We start from the raw sequence: 18,910 nt of genomic DNA, 5'->3' as shown, positions 1-18,910 counted from the left end.
GAGTTTGGGGCCAGCCTGGTCTACAACAGCTAGTTCCAAGATAGGCTCCAAAGCTACAGAGAAACCCAATCTCAAACAAACGAACAAACAAACAAACAAAAAAAACCCAGCTTTATCAGTCGCCTTAGTTACTTTTCTATTTTTTCTATTGCTAGGATAAAACACCTTGTAGAAGGAACGGTGGGCTGCATCCCACCACCCAGCTAGCTTTACACCCAAAATAATTACACAGAAACTGTATTCTTTTAAATACTGCCTGGCCCATTAGTTTCAGCCTCTTATTGGTTAATTCTCACATCTTGCTTTAACCCATATTTAGTAATCTGTGTAGCACCACAAGGGGTGGCTTACCAGGAGAGATCTTAACCTGAGTCTGTCTTGGAGAGGAGAGGCATGGCGACTGCCTGAGGCATCTGCCTGACTCTGCTTTCTTTCTCCCACAATTCTGTTCTGTCTACTCCACCTACCTAATTTTCTGTCCTATTAAAGGGCCAAGGCAGTTTCTTTATTAACCAATGAAAGTAACACATAGACAGATGACCATCCTCCATCAACACCTGATCAAGGCAATGTATAAAAAAAGTATTCAGTGTCAGGCTTACAGCTTCAGGGGGTGAGAGTCCCTTATGGCAGACCAAAGCCGGGGTGGCAGAAGCAACTGAAAGCTTGTATCTTGATCTGCAAGTTGGAAGCAGAGAGAGAGCTAACAGGGAATAGTGTGGGCTTTTGAAGTCTCAAAGCTCACAAAAAGTATTCAGATAAATAAGCCTATGGGCCATCCTCATTCAAACTACTACATTCCTCACCTTGGTTTCCCCGCAGGCATGTGGTCATATCATAATAGAAAATTCATGTAGTCCAACTTCAAAGGTCCCCATACTCTTTTACAATCTTAACACTGTTTAAAAGTCCAAAATTCCAAAGTCTCTTCAGAGATTCAAGGCAATCTTTTAATCTGTAATGCCCTGTAAAATCAAGATAAAAAAGCAAAGAACATATTTACAATACACAACGGCAGACAACATACATTACCATTCTAAAAGAGGAATGGGGTCAGAGTGAAGAAATAGCGGACCAATGTATACATCTATAAGACTGGAAGCTAAAAGTGCACACTCCAAATCCTGTAGTTCCTTGTCTGATGTCAGAGGCCTCAGATGGCTCCATCCTTCCAACTTTGCTGATTGCACCTCGTTAACACACTTTCTACCCTCTTGAGCTGGTGCTGCTCCCTATCTTCGGCTCCCCTTGGCAGGATACCCCACAGCTCAGGCATCTCCAGCATTGTGGGGTCTCCAGTGCAATCCAGTCTTCACTTTATGAACTTCATACAATGGCATCCCAGGGCCTCCTTGAAGGGACTTACTCCCTTTCCACAAGCCTGGCCTCGATGGCTCTCCTTCACCGTAGAGGGAGGTTCCATGACCCTTGGCATGTATCTTTCATGACTCTAAAAGTCAGAACCCTGTGGTTGAATTCTGTTGCCTGCTTGCAATGGAGCTGGACCCCTGAATCACGTTGACACAAGCTTTTCTTTGTTGTTGCTTTTTAGGAGTAGAAAATTCCTCAGGCCTTTAGAAGTTTAGCTGGACGAGGTCTTGCCCTAAGGGCACACTTCCTTTGATCTTTTTCAGAGCAGGCCTTTAATTTCCTCGCCTCTGAGCATAAACCTTGGTTCCAACATTACATTTCTTGGTGCACTTTCTTGCTTCAAGCTGTACATTTTGTATTTTTGTCCTACTTATTTTTTTCCTTTGTAGAACCACATAAGTGATTAATAACTGAATGAAAAGAAATAAATAGAGGACATGACTGCTTTTTATTATAGATATAAGGTGTTAGGAATATTTTCCTAACCGAGTAACTCTGCAAATGCAAAATAATCTCAATCAAGCCAAATCAGACCAAATTAAAAGATATCCAGGTTTAATTAGATACCTGCACTCCCATGTGGTCCCAAGGGGAAATGGGAAGCCACCAATGTGACCACCAGAGAGGAAGAGGGAAAACCATATGTTTATTTTCTGGGGAGCAGTTTAAATAGCCTATGGGAGTGGTCTTGACCTTTCCTGGGGAGGAGTCAGGGTTCAAGGGGCACAGAAGAGGGGTCTCAAAAGATGGAGGCTGAGGCTGGGATTTACATTCCAGACTGTTTGTATAAGGGGTGACAGGAAGCTGAGTTGATATTTACGATCAACATTTTAGCTCTCTTTGGAGAAAGGGGCATCAACTCCAGTCTGGCTAAGGGAGAGCTGGGTGTTGATGGGTTTATGCTCAGCGAGAGGTGTGGCTGGAGAGGCATCCTGTTTACTGTCATCCCCAAGACACCAGGCATCTGTTTGTTGAGGTGGGTAAGAAGGCAGGTGTCAAGTGTTCTGAGTAGGTGCCTGCTTGAGCCTAGAGAGATGGTACCAGCCTGGGTGTCCCAGAAGCTTGGCAGCCAGGGGGGTGGTGAGGACTACCCTGTGAAGTCCTGTCCATCGAGGTTTGAGAGATCTAGAAGTTGTCTATTTGAGGAGTACTCTATCCCCTGGGGAGAGGGAGGGCAGGTTTAGGGGCATTAGGGTCAACTGGTGTGGGGGCAGGTAGACAACGTCAGTGTGTGAACAGAGAAGGGACCTCAGAAGGGAGAGGTAGGTAGGTACCCTGCCAGTGGAGGAGTTTGGACTGGGAGGTGATGGTTAAGGAGAAAGGGCCTGCCATAAAGCAGCTCAAAAGGCCTAGGACCCGTAGGGGAACGAGGGGTGGCCCTGAGACTAATAAGGGTAATGGAGAAGGGAGGGCCAAGATAACCTAAGTTCAATGGAGAGCTTGATTAGCTGTTGTTTGATGAGTCCATTGGCCCTCTCCACCTTTCCCGAGGATTGTGGATGGTAGGGGATGTGGAATTTCTAGGAGATGTTGAGAGCTTCTGACACAAGCTCTATGACCCTGGGCCACCACATCTGCTGTTTTCCTGGAGGCCGGAAACACTTCTATCCATCCATGATTGGTCTGGACAAGGTGCTCTTGAGAGCCTCCCGAGTGAGTTCAGGGCTGCTGCCAGGGCTCTCAGGCATGGTTGCCATCCACAGACAGTGAGGTCCAGCTGTTTGGATAAAAAGGCAACAGCTCGATTTGAAGGCCCAGCCTGTTGAGTTAGGACTCCCGTGACCACTCCTGACTTCTCATCTGTATAGAGATGGCAATGGGGTCTGGAAGAGCCAGGGCAGGGGCTGATAGGAGGGTGTCTTGCAGTAGAGAGAAGTGGCGATCTTGGCTGTAATGGCAAAGTTAGGGATCCAATGGCCAAAGAACCCTAGCAGGCCCCAAAATGAGAGGATTTGAGCCCCTGTGGTTGGAGGCTGTAAATCCCACAGGGCCTGGACCCTGTCAGAGGTGAGGGTTTTAGACTCTGGGCTAAGTTAAACACCACTGTAGGAGAGCACATCTGATCCTTAGTTGGTCAGACTCGATATCCCAGGGATCTGAGGAAGTTTAGGACAGTAAAGAAGGCATGGTTTAGGTCCAGAACAGTAAAGTAGGAGGTGGTGGGAGGGTCGTGCACAGAGGTGGCCTGTTGGGACAGAGACAGTGTAGAACTGCAGAGAAGCAGGTCGTCGTCATATCGGAGGAGCATGCTAGAACCTGCGTCAAAGTTTGAGCAATCTCAAGCCAGAGCTTGGCCAAAGAAATGAGGGCTGTCCCGAAAACCCTGAGGGAGAACAGTCCATGTAAGCTGTCTGGAGGACCAGGAGTCGGGGTCCTCCCACGTGAAGGCAAAAAGGGAGTATGAGTCAAGGTGTAAAGGGACAGTAAAGAAGGCATCTTTTATGTCCAGAACAGTAGAGGAGCCTTGTGAGAGGAGGCTGTTTGTTCGGCCTGGCTGCCCAGAACCAAAATAATCACACAGAAACTGTATTAATTAAATCAGTGCTTGGCCCATTAGCTCTAACTTTTTATTGACTAGTTCTTGCATATTAATTTAACTCATTTCTAGTGTTCAGTGTATTGCCACAAGGCTGTAGCTTACCTGGAAAAGTTCGGGCATCTATCTCTAGCGGGACTACATGGCTTCTCCCTGACTCTGCCTCCCTTCTCCCTGCATTCAGCTTAGTTTTTCCCACCTATCTAAGTTCTGCCCTGCTATAGATCCAAAGCAGTCCTTTATTAACCAATGGTATTCATGGCATATAGAGGGGAATCCCACATCACCATTTATTGCAAGGAAGGCCACTAGTTAGTTTCTGGCTGCTTAGCCCCAAAATAATCACACAGAAACTATATTAATTAAATCACTGCTTGTCCCATTAGCTCTAGCTTCTTATTGGCTAACTCTTATATCTTAATTTAACCCATTTCCATTAATCTGTGTATTGCTACGTGGCAGTGGCTTACCCAGTAAAGTTCCCAGCATCTGTCTCTGGTGGCGGCTCCATGGCTTCTCTCCAACTCTTCCTCCTTTCTCCCAGCATTGTTTAGTTTTCCCTGCCTATCTAAGTTCTGCTCTGCTATAGGTCCAAAGCAGTCCTTTATTAACCAATGATATTCACAGCATACAAAGGGGAATCCCATATCAAAGTAGGAGATGGTAGGAGGGATGTTAGACAGGAGATTATGTGGGTTGTTAACCAGCGGGTAAACTGGAATAACTGCCTCATTTATGAGGTGGAGGTCTTGAACCAAGCAGTAAACACCAGAGAACTTACACATGGGAAGAACTGGAGTGTTATAGGGTGAGTCAATAGGAAAAGTCCTTGAGATAGGAGACGGTGATGATAGGCTTAAGGCCTTGGTGGTGGGTTTCAGAAATAGGAAACTGGGGTCTGGAAGGAAAGGATGAAGGGTCTTTATGGCAAACTAGCACTGGCTGGTGGTGAGTAGCAGTCATAGGAGTGGAAGTGTCGTCCCATACTTGGGAACCTACTGGATCAGGGAGAGTAGTGACAGAACAGTCTGGGGTAGGGACCTGTGAGGCTATTAAAGTGAGAAAAAAGTGTGACTCAGGAGAGTGGCGGGGGCCAAAGTGATTGTGGCTCTGAAGCGACTGAGAATATCCTGACCAAGTAGAGGTGCAGGGCAAGTAGGTATCACTAGGAAAGAATGAGAGAAAAATTGTCCTGCAAGAATGCAAGGCAGTTGCAAAGTTTTAAGTGGGGAGGAACAGGTCCCATCTACTGCCATAACTGAAATTGGTTAGGGGAACATAAGGCCTGAGTGAGATGTTAAAACAGAGTACGTAGCTCCCGTGTCTAGAAGAAAAGCAATGGACCTGTAGCATTACCCTAGGCTCGGAGAGGGCTATGGGGGTCACCACGTCTGGGCTGCATCAATCCTCTGCAAGTCCGAGAAGTTTGAAGACTGGCACAGGCTCACTTGCTGATGTTGGTGAGGCTGGACCTCTGTGGCATGGCATAGAGGACAAGCCCGCACAGGGGCATTGTTATTTCTAGTGTCCAGATTGCTGGCAGATAAGGTATGGCCTCACAGGAGGCCCAGGGCAATATCGTGCCAAGTGGTCATTTAGACCACATTTGAAGCCGACTGCCGGCGAGGTTGACATGGGCTGAGCTCTGCCAGGATGGAGCCTCGTGGCTGACTTCCCCTGTGCCCCTTCCAGTGGCCTTAGGGCAGCTGCTAAGGCTTGGGCCTGCAGCATTGCTGCCTGTTACAGCCTTGTCTGTCGGGAAGACTCAGCTGTGTCTTCTCGGGCATTAAAAACTTTAAAGACCATTTTCAGCAATTCTTATATGGGGGTTTGGGAACCTTCCTCAGCCTTTTTAAACTTTTTTCTTTCTTTCTTTCTTTCTTTTTTTTTTTTTTTTTTTTTTTTTTTTTTTTTTTTTTTTTTTTTTTTTTTTTTTTGAGACAGGGTTCAGGGTTTCTCTGTAGCTTTGGTGCCTGTCCTGGAACTAGCTCTTGTAGACCAGGCTGGCCTCAAACTCAGAGAGATCTGCCTACCTCTGCTTCCTGAGTGCTGGGATTAAAAGTGTGTGCCACCATTGCCCGGTTTAAACTTTTTTCTAATATCTGGTGCTGGCTGAGAAATAAAGTAGGAGCCAGGATTGTGCTCCCACTGGGGAGGCTGGGTCCAGCCTGGTATATTGGACTATGGTCTCTTGTAATTGATTTTAAAAATCGCTGTGTTTTTGTCAGCTAGCTGTGTGATCTCTTGAAGTTTGTCAAAGTTAACTACTTTTTCCGAGACCATTTCCATATCCTGAAGGAGGCAACGAACCATGGTGTCCCGCCTCTGTCAGCAGCTTTGGCCAGGTTGGTAGTCCCAGTGTGGTTCTGTGGCTGACAGTCACTTCCCCCACAGGGACCATACTGTCTACCAGATGAGTCTGGTCTGCATATTGTCTAGCTGCTGCCTGAATTCTACTTCGCTCCTCAGGAGTGAGACTAGAAGCTTGGATGACATAGTAGTCATGTGAGGTTAGCTCGTAGGCCTGGAACAGATAGGAAACTTTAATATAAGCAAAAGGATTAGCAGAAAAGGAACCCAGCCACTTTTCTATTTGAGAAAGATTTGAAAGAGAAAAGGGAACATGGACTTTAATAATGCCATCAACTCCTGCTACTTCCTGGAGAGGGCAGAGAAGGGCAGGGTTATGGTGGGATCTGATATGAGAGGAGATGTGGGGGAGGGAAGGGGAGGATTGGAGGGGTTAACCCAGTGCTGCGGTGGGGGGGAGGGGAGGAGGGGAGGAAGATGGGTTAGGGGAAAGTTGACCTTGAACTTCAGCTTTGGCTAGGGAGGGAGTAGGTGAGTGTGGGTGCAGAGAGGAATGTGGAGAACCCCTGTCTCCAAAACCCCATTGCAACGAGGTCTCTAGAGAGAGGAGTTGTGTCTCCTCTATGGGGTAAGCTTTTAAAGGCATAACTACAAAGAGGCTTTTTGAAGCTCCTTTGGCATGGGTGCAAGGACTTTTGCTCCCTCCCATCCTGCTAAGTCAGCTTTCTCCTTGGTTTTTTTCATTATTTATTTATCTAGTATATAGCATTTTACCTGCATGTTTGCCTGCACATCAGAAGAGGGCACCAGATCTCATTACAGATGGTTGTGAGCCACCATGAGGTTGCTGGGAATTGAACTCAGGACCTCTGAAAGATCAGCCAGTACTCACCTCTGAGCCATCTCCCCCCCCCCTTGTTTTTTTTTTTAATCACCAGGTGGCTAGCTGACCTTGTGCTCAGGATCTCCCGGGAGGGGGGGGGGAGAGGGGGAAGGCCACTATCTTCCAGGGAAAACATTCTGCTAGGAAATTTCTTCCCGCCCCTTTGAGAATAAGGGGTGAGAGTCCTATACTCCACAGGAGAGGGTTGGGTAATGGGGGTTCGAGGGAGTGGGGGAGGGGCCAGTGCTTCTGGCTGCATGGTCAAGGCTGAACTATCTGGATCCCAATTCCCAGATGACCGGGAATCTAGAGGCGCCATGATCCTAGTGACCAAAACCGGTGCTGCGAGACACTGGCTACTGAGGGAGGGGTGAAAGGGCAGTGCCCAGAAACCATGGACATAGGAGAGCTCTGTCCATTTGTCCCCACAGTGACAAAAATTTTCTAGGTCCCGGAGGACGGCAAGCTCAAGGCTTCGCTCTGGTGGCCATCGCGTTCCATTGTTAAGATCGTATTGAGGCCAAATCTTAGTGCACAGAGAAAATAGCTGCTTGGGACAGATTGTATCGGACAGTCCCAATTTATAAAGATTTTGTAAGAGGCAGTCCAGGGGTGATAACGGATCTGGCTTTGAATTGCAAGCGCCCATTTTAAAAGTCTATGTCCACTTGTGTGGCTCAATTCTATTACAGCGCGTCTGCTGAAATAGCTCTTGAGCCAAAACGGGGCTGTGAAAGTTGAATGTCAGGTGTCCTGGACAAACAAAATTCACTTCAGCTAAAGTCTCAGCTTTCGCCGCATGGGTCAGGCTTTTGGTGCGGACCATGTCTTCAACAAAAGCCCGAAATCAACAAAAGTAAACACGAACACGTTCCCCAAAATCCTAGTAGCATAGACAAGAGAAAGGGACTCACCAAGACGAAGCCAATCTAGCCCGGAAGCCGGTTTTAACCTGGTGGAGAGCAGGGGGGTAAGGATGTTCCCAACATGTGGCCATGGGTCCGCAGGAAAAAAAAAAAAAAAAAAAAACCCTTGGTGGGATCTCTAAGACGTTAGGAAATGGGAAGCTGCCAGTGCAACCACCGACCACTGGAGAGGAAGAGGGAAAACCATGTTTATTTTCTGAGGAGCAGTTTAAATAGCCTGTGGGAGTGGTCTTGACCTTTCCTGAGGAGGGGTCAAGGTTCAAGGGTGGAGGCCGAGGCTGGGATTACATAAAGTGGAGTCCGGATGAACATGGCCAGACTGAGCTGGGCCTTGTGAGGACAAGAGAAGAGCCACCAACCAGGAGGGGCTGCATGGACCAAGAGACCAAAAAGGCAAACGGGCCAAAAGGGGTTGGGGTAGCCAAATAGCTAGAATACATAGGAGTATATTGGAAGGGCAGCCCTGAGCAACGGACTGGGGAGGTCATGGTAGGGTAGGGCTTTGGCCAGGAGGGTCCTGTAACAAGTAGGGACAGAGGAATGCTGGGAGAACCTGGTGGCCAGAGTCTGCTTTGATATGCTAATAGGCACCTGATCTGTTTGTCCTGGGTTTGAATATTAGCCTGCTTTGAAATCTCCTCCCCCAAAGAAATTAGTCCACGATTTTTATATTTAGACTGAGGCAGATTCTTGGGACAAAGGCAGAAGGCAGCCACATTCTTTGTCAAAATATCACAAGACTGGCCTCTAGCCAAGTTACTAATGTTCTAAGTACTAAGCTCTTGAGTTGGTCCTCCATAATCCACATCCCTCTCAGCACTTTTGTTGCCCCAGCTCCTACTTGGGTATTCCATTAAATCCTGCTTATAGTATTCAGACACTTTCCTAATCTGATGTCCCAAAGTCCTCCACATTACGCCGAAAGCCAGCATGGTCTGGCCTGTCACAGTAACACCCCACTCCTGGTACCAACTTCTTCTTAGCTTTTTTTTTTTTAATGCTGTGATAAACTACTATGACCAAGGCAATGTATAAAAGAAAGTGTTAAACTGGGTGGTGATGCATGCTTTTTATCCCAGCACCTGTGAAGCAAAGGCAGGGCGATCTCTGTGAGTTTGAGACCAGCCTGGGCTAAAAATCTTGTTTCAAAAAAAATATACACACACACACACACACACACACACACACACCCCAGAAAACCCAAGAAAAATCACCACAAAAGTACAAAATTAGAAATCAAAATACACAAGTACAAAACCAATAAGACAAAAAATGCCCTCCAAAATCTATAGGAGATAAAAAGTTAACAAAAAATACCATTGAGTTAATTTTGTATTGTCAGCTACTCTGTGGGGTCTACTTTGAAGTGTGCTTAAGGTACTCAGAGAGACCCCACTGGAGAAGACTCATTTTTCCTTTGCAAACAGATACCAACTGTACTCAAGAGACAGAGGTAGGCGGATCTCTGTGAGTTTGAGGCCAGCAGAGGGGAGTGCCAGAACAGGCTCCAAAGCTACACAGAGAAACCCTGTCTCAAAACAAACAAATAAACAATAAATAAAAAACAAACAAATAAAAGAATTTATTTTTTTTTAACTCACTCTGTAAACCAGGTTGCTCTCAGACTCACAGAGATCCACTTGCTTCTGTTTTGTTTTTTTTTTTTTTTTTTTTTTTGGTTTTTCGAGACAGGGTTTCCCTGTAGTTTCTAGAGCCTGTCCTGGAACTAGCTCTTGTAGACTAGGCTGGCCTCTAACTTAGAGATCTGCCTGCCTCTGCCTCCCGAGTGCTGGGATTAAAGGCGTGCACCACCACAGCCCGGCTTGCTTCTGGTTTGTGCGGTTGGCTCCTTTTCTCACTCTTCTCCACTGCCCAGATTTCTCATATTCATTCTCTCTGCCTGCCGGTCCTGCCTGTCCTTTCTCCTCCTTGCTTTTGGCTGTTCAGCTCTTTATTAGATCAATTAGATGTTTTAGACAGGCAAAGAAACACAGCTTTACCGAGTTAATCAAATGCAATATAAAAGAAAGCAACACATCTTTGCATCATTAAACAAATGTTCTGCATCATAAATAAATGTAACACATCTTAAAATAATATTCCCCAACACTGGTATGTAGAAAAGCTATTGAGTTTTGTATTTTGTATGCTAATTTGTACTCTGCAACTTTGCTGAAAGTACTTATCAGATCCAGTGGAGCCTGTTCTGGTGGAGTCTGTATAGTCCTTCAGTATACCATGGCCTCTTTGACTAGGGATAGTAGGAATTCTCTCTTTCCTATTTGTATCCTAACTTTGCTGCTTTTCCGTTGCTGTGAAGAGACACTAAGACCAAAACAGCTTAAAAAAGGAAGCATTTAGTTGGGGGCTTGTTTGCAGTTTCAGAAGGTGAATCCATGACCAACAAGGTGGGGAACATGGCAGCAGTAATGCAGGCATAGTGGTGGAGCAGCCACTGAGAACATAAATTGTGGCAGGAGTGAGACTGGGCCAGGCATGGGCTTCTGAAACCTCTAAGCCCATTCCCAGTGATACACTTGCTCCAACAAGGCCACACCTCTTAATCCCCCAAAACCAACTAGCAACCAGCGTTCAAATATATGAGCCTGTGGGGGCCATTCTCATTCAAACCACCACGGATCCCTTCTCTTTCTCTTGGCAAATTGCTCCAGCTAAGAATGTATGCAATATGTTGGCCAGAGCATATACAGTGAGCACTTTGACTCTTAGATTTTACAGGAAATGCTTTCCTCATTTTTTTTCTCCATTTAGTATAGTGTTGGCTACAGGTTTCTCAGATATGTGCTATTGTATCAGGGTACATTCCTTCCATTCCTAGTTTCTTCAGCACCTTTATCATGAAGGCATGTTGAACTTTGTCAAATGCCAGGTTTTTTGTTTTGTTGTTTTGTTTTGTTTCTACAGACACGGCCCTGTGATTTCAGTCCCTGGAGGAGAGTATACGGTGTGTTACACCTCTTGATTCACATTTGTTGAACCAAGCTCGCATTCTTGGGCTGAAACTGACATACCAATGAAGTGTGATTTTCCCAATATAGTCTTGAATTCAGTTTGCAGGTATTTTGTTAAGAAACTTTTTATTTACACTTCTCCCTTTTGCTGTGTCCTCATCCATGGGGGCTGGCATGGTCCTGGTTTGTAGGAGGAAAGATAGTGCTTTTTCCCTATGTTTGTTTGTTTTTCAGTACAGGGTTCTCTATGTAACAGCCCTGGTTGTCCTGGAACTCGCTCTGTAGACCAGGCTGACCTTGAACTCACAGAGATCCCCCTGCCTCTGCCTCCCAAGTGTTGGGATTAAGGGCGTGTACCACCAACGCCCGACTGCTCTTTCCCTTTTTACTTTATAAAATCACCCCCAAGCCTTGGTGTTGGGTCTTCCTTAAAAGACTAGGAGATTCAGCAGTTAACGTGTTCGGTTCCAGGCTTTTCTTTGTGGAAATATTTGAAAATTACTACTTCAGTGGCTGTGTATGGTGGCACAAGCCTTTACTCCCAGCACTTGAGAAGCAGAAGCAGGTGGATCTCTGTGAGTTCTATGTGGCCTGGTCTGTAGAGTGAGTTCCAGGCCATACAGAGCTACATGAGATCATGTCTCAAAAAAAAATTCTCATTGCTTGTTATAGTTCTGTTTATGATGTTTCTTATTAAAAATCTATTTGTGCCTTAGTTTTAGCAAGTTGTATGTGTTGAAGAATTTTCCCATTTCTCCTAAATATTTTAGCTTAAAATTTTTTTTAATTAAAATATAATTAGATAGTTGGGGATACTGGCACCCACCTTTAATCCCAGCACTCACAAGGCAGAGGGAAGCAGGCAGATTTCTATGAGTTCAAAGCCAGCGGTCTTACAAAGAGAGTTACAGGACAGCCAGGACTACATAGAGAGACCCTGTCTCAAAAACAAACAAAACACACACACACACAACATCATTTTCTCCTTTTCCTTTCCTCCCTTTCAGCCCCTCCTCTCTTATTCTCTCTCTAATTCAAGGCCTCTGGCCTCTTCTTTGTTATTTAATGTGTATGTGTGTGTGTGTGTATCCCTAAATATATAGATACAACCTGTGCAGTCTGTATATTGTTACTTGTATGTATATATTTTCAGGACTGACCATTTGATATTTGATAACCAATTGGAGGGGCTCTTCCCTGGAGAAAACTATTTCTCTCACTCAAAATCCTTTGGGTTTAGAGTCTTTGTCTAGAGTTGGGGTCCTGTGAGATATCCCCACTTGAACATGAGCACAACTACTGGTGTTGTCCTTGTCCAGGCCTTGTTTAGGCAGTGTGTTATTGTACTTCCTGGGTGTATTTTCCCTGACACTTCTAGGAGACACAATCTCACAGCAGATGTCCTGTTTCTCTGGATCCTATAATTTTTCTGCTCTCTCTTCTAGGGTGTTTCCCGAGCGTTTGGTGCAGGAGTCGTGTTGTCCGTGGATCACCCGGGGTGTTTCCCGAGCGTTTGGTGCAGGAGTTGTGTCCGTGGATCACCCGGGTGTTTCCTGAGTGTTTAGTGCAGGAGTTGTTGTCCGTGGATCACCCGGGTGTTTCCCGAGCGTTTGGTGCAGGAGTTGTTGTCCGTGGATCACCCGGGGTGTTTCCTGAGTGTTTGGTGCAGGAGTCGTGTTGTCCGTGGATCACCCGGGTGTTTCCTGAGTGTTTGGTGCAGGAGTTGTTGTCCGTGGATCACCCAGGGTGTTTCCTGAGTGTTTGGTGCAGGAGTTGTGTCCGTGGATCACCCAGGGTGTTTCCTGAGTGTTTGGTGCAGGAGTTGTTGTCCATGGATCACCCGGGGTGTTTCCTGAGTGTTTGGTGCAGGAGTCGTGTTGTCCGTGGATCACCCGGGTGTTTCCTGAGTGTTTGGTGCAGGAGTCGTGTTGTCCGTGGATCACCCGGGTGTTTCCTGAGTGTTTGGTGCAGGAGTTGTGTTGTCACCCGGGGAACCACACAATCACTTGTTCTCTGTATTTGATCAGTTGTGGTTTTCCTTAATGGTCTACATCTTTGGTGAGCGGTAGCTACACTTATCTGTGGGTGAAATTACCTGGTGCAAGTGAGAAGGAAACGTGGAAGACGCAACAAACCCGCTTAGGACTTACAGGACTGGTGAGGTCAGTGTGTAGAGAGCTGGAGATGGTGCGTCCGGCTTTTAAAGGCTGCCTAGCACATGCACACAAGGGGATGACGTGGCTACGTCATACACAAATGATGGAACTCACGCATGCGCACAAGGGCTCACGTGGTTGCTTTATATGTAGATGATGCAATCATGCCACACAGTGGGTCACGCCTGAGGGCTTGTCCACGCATGCGTTGCCCTGGAACCCAGAAGTGTCAGCCATATTGTGGCTGAAATCATAACATTCCACCCTTTTGTTTATTATAAAAATTTGGGGAGTTTGGGGTCTTTAATGGGAATGGGACATCATAAGGTCTCTCGTGACTGCTTCCTGCTGATTTTGTGGGCGTGGGAGAGTTGAGATGTTTGACCACGTCCTGGGGTGGCTGATTACTTTTGTGTTTTTTCTGGGCTCTGTGGAACTGGCTGGCTGGCTGGCAGCTTGCACCTCTCAAGATGCTGGAGAGGCAGAAAATTATGTCTGGAAAAAAACTTAGGTCCTGGTGGTTAAGGAAAGAGAGTTCCAAGATGGAAGATGGGGGAGGGGGTTGGGGGTGGAGGAGGAAATTTCCCAGGGATTTCTGAGACCAGGAATTATAAGGGGAGAATTAAATGATACTTATTCTGGGCGAGTCTGGTCCGTTTAGATAGGTCCAATTGGCTCCCTGGAGCTTATGAAAAAATGTTTGAAAAGAAATAAATTTTAGACATATTAACAGCTTATGATTACGATGGTATGGTATTGGAATAGAAAACAGTGGGGAGGAGGGAGGAAAAGAAGGAGAAATTATTAGATCCCTCACTGTTTTACCTGAAGCAAATTAAGGCATTAGTTCTCCTAAACATCCAGGAGACACTGCTGCAGTAGGTGATAAAGCTGTTATGCTAAAGTTTGTTTTGTGAGTTTTTGGAGTCTGGGCTGTGAATGTCCCCAAACTTGTTATTGTTTCTTACCATCTGGGCTTTTGACAGTCCTTGTCTCTCCCGCTCTATGTTTAATGATGGCCCTTGTAATAACAGCTTATACAGAGTTTTTGGCACAGGAGAGTTGAGTACAGTGATGAGACTTATTTTTCTGGAACTGGAGAAAGAGTGGCTGATCTTGGTGCCCTCTGGAACTTAAGGGAACAGGGCCCTGTTTGAGTTACCATACATGAGGGGGAATCTTGAGCTGGAAGAGTAAAAGGGGACAGGTGGATCCAATGAGAGAGTCCCTCGAGCTTGGCAGCTGTGGAAGTTACAAGAATTACTTTAAAGGGGCCCTGCCATTTAGGAGAAAGGGGTGAGGGGTGTTCATCTGGGGGGAGAGAATAGTACCTGATCTCTCTCTTTTTTTTTAAATTTATTTATTTATTTTTTTTTCTGATCTCTTATTTCAATCGGTGGTGGGCATGAATTGGCACATGGCTGAGGTAATGAGTAGTCAGTAAAATCTCATAATACGGAATGAAGATGGGATAACAGTGGAGTAAACAGGTGATCAGGTGATCATGACGTGGGTCATGCCTGAGAGCTTGTCTGCACATGCGTGGACCTGGAACTCGGAAGTGTCAGCCATATTGTGGCTGAAATCATAACAGTGGGTATAAGCAAAAATACTTAGGCTGCAGATGGAGATTATGCTAGTTTAGTAAAATGGCAGTTGTAGGTTTTCCCCCAGGACCCAGGACCTCACTAGCTCCAAGGAGTTGGCTAGGTTTCCAATACCAGGAATGATTTCCTTCCAGTTGAGTGAGTTTTAAATCCAAATTAGAGGGATATTGGCTGCCACTGAGGTATGAGAGCCACTGTTGCACCTTTAGGGTCCATGCCGTTCATTGTGTTCATAGGCATTGTAGCTGGGTCCACACCATTCATTGTGTTCATAGGCATGTTGGACTCTAGAGTCCAAACACCGAGGAGGAGTCACCCCCAGAGACCACCCCTCACACCACAGCTGATGCAAAAGCATGAAGATTTTATTAATTCTGTCATGACAGGGTCCCTCAGCATTTGGGAAGCCGAGAGACCTTGAATAGCTGGTACAGGCTACTTTTAAAGGAGAAGGCCACAGAAGCAAGGGGGGTTGTTCTTTGGCTATTATGATTGGCTTATTTGAAAGGGCTATTACCAATAATTGGCTGGAGACCTGTTGCCAGATTAGATGAGGTAAGAGGTCATTTTGACCCCATTTCCCAGGGGACTGAATCAAAACATGTGTATGGGTAATTGTTCAGGAACTGAGTCAATATCTTAAAAGTTATCTTGCCCCAATTTCTGGAGAACATATGTGCATGTGTAGCTGTTAAGTCCTTGGTTCCCAGGGGAGGAGGGGAAGCACTAAGGCACGGAAGCTGAGAGGGTTCAGAATTGTCAGAAATGGCTCAGAATTGTCTTAAAGTTTTACAGGCATTGAAGCTGGGTACACACCGTCCATTGTAGTTCATAGGCACTGTAGCTGGGTACACACCGTCCATTGTAGTTCATAGGCACTGTAGCTGGGTACACACCGTCCATTGTGTTCATAGGCACTGTAGCTGGGTACACACCGTCCATTGTAGTTCATAGGCACTGTAGCTGGGTACATACCGTCCATTGTGTTCATAGGCACTGTAGCTGGCCTCTAACTCACTTTGTAACCACAGATGACCTCAAACTTCTAATCCTTTTGCTATTATCTCCCAAGTGCTGGGATTACAGGAGTGTATCACCACACTTGGTTTTATGCGTTGCTGGGGATGGAACCCACAACTTCATGTAAATGCCAGTTAAGCACTCCGCCAAGCTGCATTCCAATCCTAGGAAATTACATGGAATATTTTCATGTAAAGTGAAATTTTCAGTTTCCCCATTTGGGTAATGGGGACAAAGTAGGTAAAGGTAATTTTTTTTCAGTTTATTACAGGGCTAAAACTGGAGAAAATAAAATCCATAGTAGTTGTCCTGGGCATTGAGAAGGGGAAGCTCCTGAGACACAAGGCCCAGCAACCTTTAACTGTATCTTCTGTAGGAAGTGGCACAGAACTGCCATTTGGTATTGATGAACTGCTATGTGCATCTCTGGGTTCGTCCTGCTTCACATGACTCTTCTCTGTGACTTTACTCTCTCCACTCATGGAGAGTATCTGTCTGTCTGTCTATCAGCCTGCCTGCCTGCTTACCGACCTACCTACCTACCTATCTATCTATCTTAAGGTTTTTATTGCTGTGAAGAGACACCATGACCATGGCCACTCTTATAAAGAAAACATTTAATTGAGGTGGCAGCTTACAGTTTCAGATATTCAGTCCATTATCACCATGGCAGGGAGCACGGTGGCATGCAGGCAGACAAGGTACATCCACTACCTTGAGAGTTCTACATCTTGCAGGTGACAAGAATCGGCTGAAAGTCACACTGAAGGAAGCTTGAGCAAGAGACCTCAAAGCCCACCCCTACAGTAACACACTTCCTCAACAAGGTCACACCTCCTAATAATGCCTCTCCCTTTGGGGGCCATTTTCTTTCAAACCACCTCACTGTCTGTCTGTCTAGTTAGTTTTGAGATGGGGCCTTTCTATGTACCCCTGGCTGTTCTGGATCTTACTCTGTAGACCAGCAGGCTAGTGTCAAACTCGAAAAGATCTTTCTGTCTCTGCCTCTCAAGTGCTGGGATTAAAGTACTATGCCACTATGCCTGGTTAGTAAGCAGTTAATAACCGGTAGCAGGTCACGTTTCCCATGTTCTATTCATGGAAGAATTACTGGATCACATGGTGGTGGCACACACCTATAAATCCAGCTCTCAAGAAACAGAGGATTGCCAGGTGGTGGTGGCAGACACCTTTAATTCCAGCAGAGGCAGATGGATCTCTGTGAGTTCAAGGCCAGCCTGGTCTACAGAGTAAGTTCCAGGACAGCCAGGGCTACACAGAGAAACCCTGTCTTGAAGACCAGAAGAAAAAGGTTTTCTCTATATTTTCTTCTAATTGTTTTGTAGCTTTATATATACCTTACATTTAAGTTTTTAATCTATTTTGAGTTAAATGTATATAAGGTAAAGATATAATGGATTCATTTACACGTTTTTCTTATATCATCTTTTTAAAAATTGCTTTTCCTGGGCTAGAGAGATGGCTCCGTTAAGAGCACTGACTGTTCTTCTAGAGGTCCTGGATTCAATTCTCAGCAACCACATGATGGCTCACAACCATCTGTAATGAGATCTGGCGCCCTCTTGTGGATGCAAGCATACACGCAGTCAGAACACGATATACATAATAAGTAAATAAGTAAGTAAATAAATAAGTAAATGTTTTTTAAAAAATTGCTTTTCCCATCAGGCAGTCTTGGGTTGATCTGACTGTGCATTCTGAATGTTGACCTCTCTGTTTCAGGCTATAATTAGCTTGTCTCACTAGTGACAGGACTTGATTTGTATGGCCCTGTAATACACCTGCTGTTCTGAACTGACAACCTCCAACAGTCTTCAAGGCTGTTTGATAGTCGAGGTTACTGGCGATTTTTTTGTGAATTCTATATTTTATATGGAGGGGGCGGCTGTGGTGTTGAGAGAGAGAGAGAGAGAGAGAGAGAGAGAGAGAGAGAGAGAGAGAGAGAGAGAGGTGTGGTGTGTGTGCGCGTGTGTGGAGTATGCATAAGATATGTACTATCACTCAGGGGCCAGTGGAGGACACAGGTGTCTTCCTCAATGACTCTCCTTCTTTGAGAAGTCTCTCACCAAATCTGAGGCTCACTATTTCAGTAAGATGGCTGGTGTGTGGTCTCCTGGGGACCGTCTGTCTCCACACCTTGGTATTGGGTTACAGCCTCACTCAGTTCGTATGCAGATTGAACTCATCATTTCTCTTAGTCACTCAGCCTCCACTGTGCCTTCTCAAAACACCTTATTTTTGTTAAGTCAGAATCTCGTGTAGCTCAGGCTGGCCTTGAACCCACTAGTAGCCAGGAATGACCTTAAACTCCTAATCCTCCTACCTCTGTTCCCTCTGCCATCACCCACTGGAATTATAGGCATGTGTCTACAGCTGGCTCTCAAACGCTTCCAACATTTCTTTGATTCTTTTAAAATTACATTCATACTGAGTGGTGGCTGCACACGCCTTTAATCCCAGTACCTAGGTATATAGGCCATACAAATCAAGTACAGGCAGATCTCTGTGAGTTCAAGACCAGCCTGGTCTACAAAGAGTGTTCCAGGACAGCCAAGGCTGTTACACAGAGAAATCTTGTCTTAAAAAAAATAGATAATCCCAGCACTCGGGAGGCAGAGGCAGGCGGATCTCTGAGTTCAAAGCCAGCCTGGTCTACAAGAGCTAGTTCCAGGACAGGCTCTGGAAACTACAGGGAAACCCTGTCTCGAAAAACCAAAAAAAAAAAAAAAACACAAACAAACAAAAATAGAACAGGGGCTAGAGAGATGGCTCAGTGATTGAGAGCACTGCCTGCTCTTTCAGAGGTTCTGAGTTCAGTTCCCAGCACCCACATGGTGGCTCAACCATCTGTAAGGAGATCCTATGCTCTCTTCTGGCAAGCAGGCATACATGGAGGTAGAACACTCTATAATAAATAGGTAAATAAATAAATCTTTTTTAAAAAGAGAACAAATAAACAAATATATTCATAAATGTTCTATCAACTATAGATATAAATTAAAATTAATGTGACTATGAATAAATAAAAGGAAATCAATTATTATATCATGCCTCTCAATGTTTAAGTACTAGGTCAAATTTAACTTGAAGTAGAATACATGGGCTTTC

General features: G+C 45.5%; 1 protein-coding gene across 1 annotated transcript in view; it reads left to right on the top strand.

The window, feature by feature from the left end:
- The first annotated feature begins 6,150 nt into the window (after positions 1-6,150).
- Fam186a (family with sequence similarity 186 member A) overlaps positions 6,151-18,910 on the top strand; it is a 39,548-nt gene continuing 26,788 nt past the window's right edge. The window contains exon 1 of the mRNA XM_042055743.1: positions 6,151-6,252. The gene's annotated coding sequence lies outside the window, so the exon portion shown is untranslated. The remainder of the gene's footprint in view (positions 6,253-18,910) is intronic.

The sequence above is a fragment of the Arvicola amphibius genome, chromosome 9, assembly GCF_903992535.2.
Source record: "Arvicola amphibius chromosome 9, mArvAmp1.2, whole genome shotgun sequence".
NCBI lineage: Eukaryota > Metazoa > Chordata > Mammalia > Rodentia > Cricetidae > Arvicola > Arvicola amphibius.
Note: the sequence above shows the minus strand (reverse complement) of the source record. Positions and strands in the feature narration are given on the sequence as shown.